At 45.6% G+C, this 7,121-nt stretch overlaps 1 pseudogene; it reads left to right on the top strand.

Moving 5' to 3' along the window:
* Nucleotides 1-353: 353 nt before the first annotated feature.
* Nucleotides 354-7,121, top strand: part of LOC125530911 — a 42,999-nt pseudogene continuing 36,231 nt past the window's right edge.

The raw sequence follows: 7,121 nt of genomic DNA, 5'->3' as shown, positions 1-7,121 counted from the left end.
ATACTGAATCTTGCTCTGATCTTATAAGCTGTAGTACTCCATCATCTCACAGTGATAATATGGGCACGTCAGTATATGAATCCCTCATGCAGTAAATAAAAGTACACAGTTCTCTTCGAGCTGTTTGCGGTCTTTACCGACATTAATTAGGGAGCAAAATGGAAAAGTTTTCAAACTCACCATGCAAAATTTCCCGTTCCTAGTAGGAGGCCCTCAACAACATCCCTTCAGTTTACGCCCATTGTTTTCAGCTCTACAGTCCACCATGGTGCGTATGAGATGACAATAGAGCTCATTTCGTTTCCTTGGGGAGACGGAGCGGGCGCCGGGACCATGGTGTTGCCACCTTAGCCATGGCAGTCGTCACAGCGATGCATGTCGTCGGCTATGGGAGAGTTTTCCTCCGCATCGTCCCCCTCCTCAAGGGGAGCGATCTCCCGACCGCCATGTGCATCCACGACTACGAGGTTGTGTCGCATGCGAGGCGCATGATAGTGATCCAGGCCCACTCAACAGCAATGTGGATCATCCTCGCCTCGTTCGACGATGACCAGGCACCCTTCGACCACAATGTCGAGGTCGTGGACACTGCGATCTTCCAAAACTACAATAATTGTCATGGGTTCATCCACGGGATACTCGTCGATGGGCCGGTGAGCACCAAGTACGACCTCGCCCAAGCAATTGGCCAACTAGGGGATCTGGCTCACCTGCCAATGTACAATACCATTGTGGTCGACCACCAAATCGACCAGTGCCTTGACATTGACATCCTCCTGTCGTCACTCCAGGAATGTTTGGTCTACTGTGAGCCATATGCCCTTACTAGTGCAGAATCGCGCTTTAGCGCCGGTTCGTAAGGGTCTTTAATGCTGGTTCTACAACCAGCACTAAAGAGTGGGGACTAAAGCCTCCCCCCCTTTAGTACCGGTTCGGCACGAACCGGCGCTAAAATGTCACCACGTGGCACGAGCCAGGCCCGGGTGCGGGTAGACCATTAGTACCGGTTGGTAACACCAACCAGTACTAAATGTTTGGGGGGTTTTGTTTTATTTTTTATTTTTCCTTTAATTTTGTGTTTTCCATTTAATTCTTTTTTGTTTGCTGGTATTTTACGATACTACATATTGTACATGTTATGCATATATATAAATAGATTTTCTTGTAGAACCGATCCTATATATATATCGTCGAATGTCTCACAACCACCATTAATTATTCACATATACACATGTATATATATATATAATTTCTCCTACATGTTGCCTTGTTGCCTTCGAAGCACGATGACAAGTGGTTCATGGGGGCGGTAGCGGGTAATAATATTCTTCTTTGGGATCTATGACCTGGTCAAGCAAAAATCCCGCTATTTCCTCTCGAAGTGATAGTGTGCGCTCCGTTGGTAGGAGCTGCTCCTGCACATCTTTGAACTGTTAAGAAGGAGATCAATATGCATGTGTATTAGTTGTGTGACTAGATATCGATAATGCATGATGTAAAAATTGTGAATAGTGTTCTGGCAAATGTATCCATTGGTGTCTATCAGATTTGCTCCTTTCGGACGCCATCATGCGAATGTTCTCGCAAACGTAGTATACACACAGATCAGTCCCCGGCACCAGCTTCAGGGCCTTTACGAGAATGGAATTTAATCAGATAATGATTAATCAAGCATCCTAATTAATTAATGGTATTGAAACAGGAATTAAAGAGATGGTAGCTAGCTAGCTAGTACTACTTAATTACTTACCTTGGGTCGCCACCAATACAGCTTTTTTTTCCAGTTGCCTGGAGTCACCTTGATGAACTTTGCCCAAGCCGTGCGCACCAGCAAAGAAAATGAATAAAGAGGTTATTAAATAGTTGATATCAGGAAATGGCGAACTAATTAAATAGGCCGAGATATAGTTAATAATGATTGAAATTACCTTCGAGTATCCCCTTCACGATGGCGAAATCACTTTCATCCTTAAGTAGTGAGTCCAGTACTTCAATTGTTCCTTTATTAACTTTAATGACTAATAAGATCCAGTGGTAACTGCATGCGCACGTTTGCATGTCTTAATTAAGCGGGCACGTGCACAACACTAATCAACTATACCCTAAACCCTATACACTTAATTATTATCATCTAGCTACCTAATAAGCAAAAACAGAATTTGTAGTACAAGACAGTGTGACTCACAGGAAGTTGTAAGAAAGTAGTATATCTTCATTGGTATTGAGGCGCTTGAAGAACTCTAGCATGCTTTCATCTAAACTTGCTCGAGAACTTGGAGTTTTCCATGTGTGTTCATTAACGGTATTTGGGTCAATGAACCCGATGCCATAGCGTCCAGATTTTTTCATTTCATACATCTTTATCCTGCATAATACCACAGAAAATAATATAGTAAGGATAATTACAGGTAATGATTGATCAAAATGATCACTACAGCTAGCTTGAGACTTAAATTACAGAAAGAAATCACTTACAGACAATAGCAACTGACGAGAAATTTGTCGAGTGCGTCTTGATTGTATAACTGAAATAGTTCTGAATACTCAATGGATAGAGCTTTCTCATGGAAGTAATGCTCCTCCTTGACATTCACCATGAGGGACTCTCGATTGGAAATATTGGTAATGTTCATGTACCATTGATGCAATTCATACGTTCTCGTTGGGAGGTTATTAACCTCGTCTGGCTTGACCAAATGTTGGCCCCGGACATATTTCCGTTTTATTTCCTCCTCTCTAAGTGGAGACATGGGCTCGATCTCGAGGAGTTGTCCACACTGATACCAAGCATTTTATCCTAGCTTATATGCTCCTCGGTTATTACCAGATTGTCCGCTGGGGAACGGTTTTCCGCATTTTTTGACAGCTACTTGTTGGCTCGAGGTCGAGCTCGCTTCTTTCTGTAGTCGTGCTCGATGTGCCTTCCTGATTTGGTGCTCATAGTCTGAGTCAACAAGCTTGGGAGCTAGTTTTCTTGCCATATGAATAAAGTGGTCAACAACTTTCTCAGGCACTTTCTCCTTTGGCGGCGGTGGCGGGTTCGGTCCAAAATGGGCATCCAGTTGGGCCTGGACTATGGCTGCGTTTTGCTCCTCGGTCATGTCATAAGCCCTCTGGGGAAGAGGAGTGAGGCTTGGACCATATTTATATCGCTTGCCTTCATCTGTACCTCCTGTACTACCTCGACTCTTACCGCTACGCACCATAGCCGCGGCGGCTCTCTTCTGTGATTGCTGAGGCGGCCGAGACGGCTGACGTGGCTGAGTTGGAGCAGGAGTCTGCTCACGCACTGGTGGACTTGGAGGAGCGGGAGTCTGCTGACACAGTGACGGACTTTGAGGAAGAGTCGGCTCACGCGTTCGTGGACTTGGAGGAGTGGGAGTCTGCTGACACGGTGGCGGACTTCGAGGAGGAGGCGGCTCACGCGTTCGTGGACTTGGAGGAGCGGGAGTCTGCTGACTCGGTGGCGGACTTCGAGGAGGAGTCGGCTGACGCGGTGTCGGTGGCCTTTGAAAGATGATGCAATCCTTTCTCCATAGGATGATACGATGTATGGCCTCTCCCAGTGTGTGCTCGTCGTCACCTCCAGGAATGTCAAGCTCTAGCCCTCAATATTGGTCCACTACCTCATCAACCAAGACACGAGCATAGCCCGCTGGAATCGGGTTGCAATGGAAGGTTGCTTCGGGGGTATTAGTAAAAGCAACGGCGTCCGGCACCTTCATGGATATTTTCTTCATTTTGAAGTGTAGCTCACAGTTAGTGTTCTCTATGATGTCATCCACAGGGTATCTATCCCGCAGTGCGTCGCCCGGGGCGGAACCAACGCTGCTTTTCGGCATGGATGGGACGGTGCTATCCAATGTTGGATCATCCGCTAGCTGCTGCCGCTGCTGAGACCCCCTTTCCTGGCTAAGTGAGTCGATCTGCTGCTGCTGCTGCTGGAATTTGAGTGCCAAGTCCGCGTGCCTTGCTTCTAGGCCTTGAAGGTCATTATATTCGAAGATGGTAACTAGGACAGTGAGTACAGGTCATCTTCAATAGAGGCGTCATGCATGGTACATGTCTGCAACCAGGCGGCGAAAGTCCTCATTTGTTCACGTGTAATCCAGTCATCAGACCGCTCCGGGTGTTTGGAGCGTAGAAAATTCTTGTGTTCATCCATATACGGAGCCACCAAGGCAGAATTCTGTAGAACTATGTAGTGTGCTTCAGTGAGAGAATGTCCATCCATACATATTATTTGATCCCCTCCTAGCGTGGCTTTTCCATCCAGTCTGCCCTTATGCCGCGACTCAGGAACACCAATCGGCTTAAGGTCAGGAATAAAGTCAATACAAAACTCAATGACCTCCTCATTTTCATGGCCCTTGGAGATGCTTCCTTCTGGCCTAGCATGGTTATGAACATGTTTCTTTAAGACTCCCATGAACCTCTCAAAGGGGAACATATTGTGTAGAAATATAGGACCCAAAACGTTAATCTCTTCGCATAGGTGAACTAGGACGTGCGTCATGATGTTGAAGAAGGATGGTGGGAACACCAACTCAAAACTGACAAGACATTGCACCAAATCATTCTCTAACCTTGGTATGATTTCTGGATCGATTACCTTCTGAGAGATTGCATTGAGGAATCCACATAGCTTCACATTGGCTAATCGAACGTTTTCCGGTAGAAGCCCCCTCAATGCAACCAGAAGCAGTTGCGTCATAATCAAGTGGCAGTCATGAGACTTTAGGTTCTGGAAATTTTTCTCTGCCATATTTATTGTTCCCTTTATATTCGACGAGAAGCCAGACGGTACCTTAATACTGAGAAGGCATTTAAAGAATATTTCCTTCTCTTCTTTGGTAAGAGCGTAGCTGGCATGACCTTGATGTATGCCATCTTTTCCGTGCATAGCTGGTCCTCCCGTGCCTCAGGTGTATCTTTTGTCTTCCCATACACGCCCAAGAAGCCAAGCAGGGTCACGCAAAGATTCTTTGTCACGTGCATCACGTCGATTGCGGAGCGGACCTCTAGGTCTTTCCAATAGGGCAGGTCCCAAAATATAGATTTCTTCTTCCACATGGGTGCGCGTCCGTCAGCGTTATTTGGAACAGGTTGTCCGCCAGGACCCTTTTCAAAGACTACCATCAAAACCTTGACCATATCATGTACGTTAGCACCAGTACGGTGGCGAGGCTTCGTCCGGTGATCCGCCTCACCTTTGAAATGCTTGCCTTTCTTTCTTACGGGATGCCTGCTCGGAAGAAATCGACGATGTCCCAGGTATGGAGTTTTTCTACAATTATCCAAATATATACTGTCGGTATCATCCAAACAATGTGTGCATGTGCGGTATCCCTTGTTTGTCTGCCCTGAAAGGTTACTAAGAGCAGGCCAATCACTGATGGTCACGAACAGCAACGCCTTTAGGTAAAATTCTTCCTGTCCGTGCTCATCCCATGCACGTAGACCTGTTTCATTCCACAGCTGTAAGAGTTCTTCAACTAATGGCCTTAGGTACACATCAATGTCGTTGCCGGGTTGCTTAGGGCCTTGGATGAGCACTGGCTTCATAATGAACTTCCGCTTCATGCACAACCAAGGAAGAAGGCTATACAAACATAGAGTCACATGCCAGGTGCTATGGTTGCTGCTCTGCTCCCCAAAAGAATTAATGCCATCTGCGCTTAGACCAAACCATACATTCCTTGCGTCACCTGCAAAATCCTTCCTTTACTTTCTCTCGATTTTTCTCCATTGTGACCCGTGAGCGGGTACTCTTAACTTTCCGTCTTTCTTACGGTCTTCACTGTGCCATCGCCTCGCCTTGGCATGCTCTTTGTTTTGGAACAAACGTTTCAACCGTGGTATTATAGGAGCATACCACATCACCTTGGCAGGAATCTTCTTCCTGGGGCGCTCGCCCTCGACATCACTAGGGACATCACGGCTGATCTTATAGCACAATGCACAGCATACCGGGCAAGCGTTCAAATCCTCGTACTCACGGGGGTAGAGGATGTAGCCATTAGGGCATGCATGTATCTTCTGCACGTCTAACCCTAGAGGGCACACAGCCTTCTTTGCTTCGTGCGTACTCTCAGGAAATTCGTTGTCCTTTGGAAGCATATTCTTTATCATTAACAGCAACTTCCCAAATCCCTTGTCAGATACACCATTCTCTGAAGGAAATATGCCCTAGAGGCAATAATAAAGTTATTATTTATTTCCTTATATCATGATAAATGTTTATTATTCATGCTAGAATTGTATTAACCAGAAACATAATACATGTGTGAATACATAGACAAACAGAGTGTCACTAGTATGCCTCTACTAGACTAGCTCGTTGATCGAAGATGGTTATGTTTCCTAACCATAGACATGAGTTGTCATTCGTTTAACGGGATCACATCATTAGGAGAATTATGTGATTGACTTGACCCATTCCGTTAGCTTAGCACGTGATCGTTTAGTTTGTTGCTATTGATTTCTTCATAACTTATACATGTTCCTATGACTATGAGATTATGCAACTCCTGTTTACCGGAGGAACACTTTGTGTGCTACCAAACGTCACAACGTAACTGGGTGATTATAAAGGTGCTCTACAGGTGTCTCCGAAGGTACTTGTTGGGTTGGCGTATTGCGAGATTAGGATTTGTCACTCCGATTGTCAGAGAGGTATCTCTGGGCCCTCTTGGTATTGCACATCACTCAAGCCTTGCAAGCATTGCAACTAATAAGTTAGTTGCGGGATGATGTATTACGGAATGAGTAAAGAGACTTGCCGGTAATGAGATTGAACTAGGTATTAAGATACCGACGATCGAATCTCGGGCAAGTAACATACCGATGACAAAGGGAACAACGTATGTTGTTATGCGGTCTGATCGATAAAGATCTTCATAGAATATGTAGGAGCCAATATGAGCATCCAGGTTCCGCTATTGGTTATTAACCGGAGACGAGTCTCGGTCATGTCTACATAGTTCTCGAACCCGTAGGGTACGCACGCTTAAAGTTTGTGACGATCATAATTAGGGTTTTGTGTTTTGATGTACCGAAGGTTGTTCGGAGTCCCGGATGTGATCACAGACATGATGAGGAGTCTCGAAATGGTCGAGACA

The sequence above is a fragment of the Triticum urartu genome, unplaced genomic scaffold, assembly GCF_003073215.2.
Source record: "Triticum urartu cultivar G1812 unplaced genomic scaffold, Tu2.1 TuUngrouped_contig_665, whole genome shotgun sequence".
NCBI classification, from domain to species: domain Eukaryota; kingdom Viridiplantae; phylum Streptophyta; class Magnoliopsida; order Poales; family Poaceae; genus Triticum; species Triticum urartu.
The sequence above is the reverse complement of the archived record's forward strand: the minus strand, read 5'-3'. Positions and strand labels throughout refer to the sequence as shown.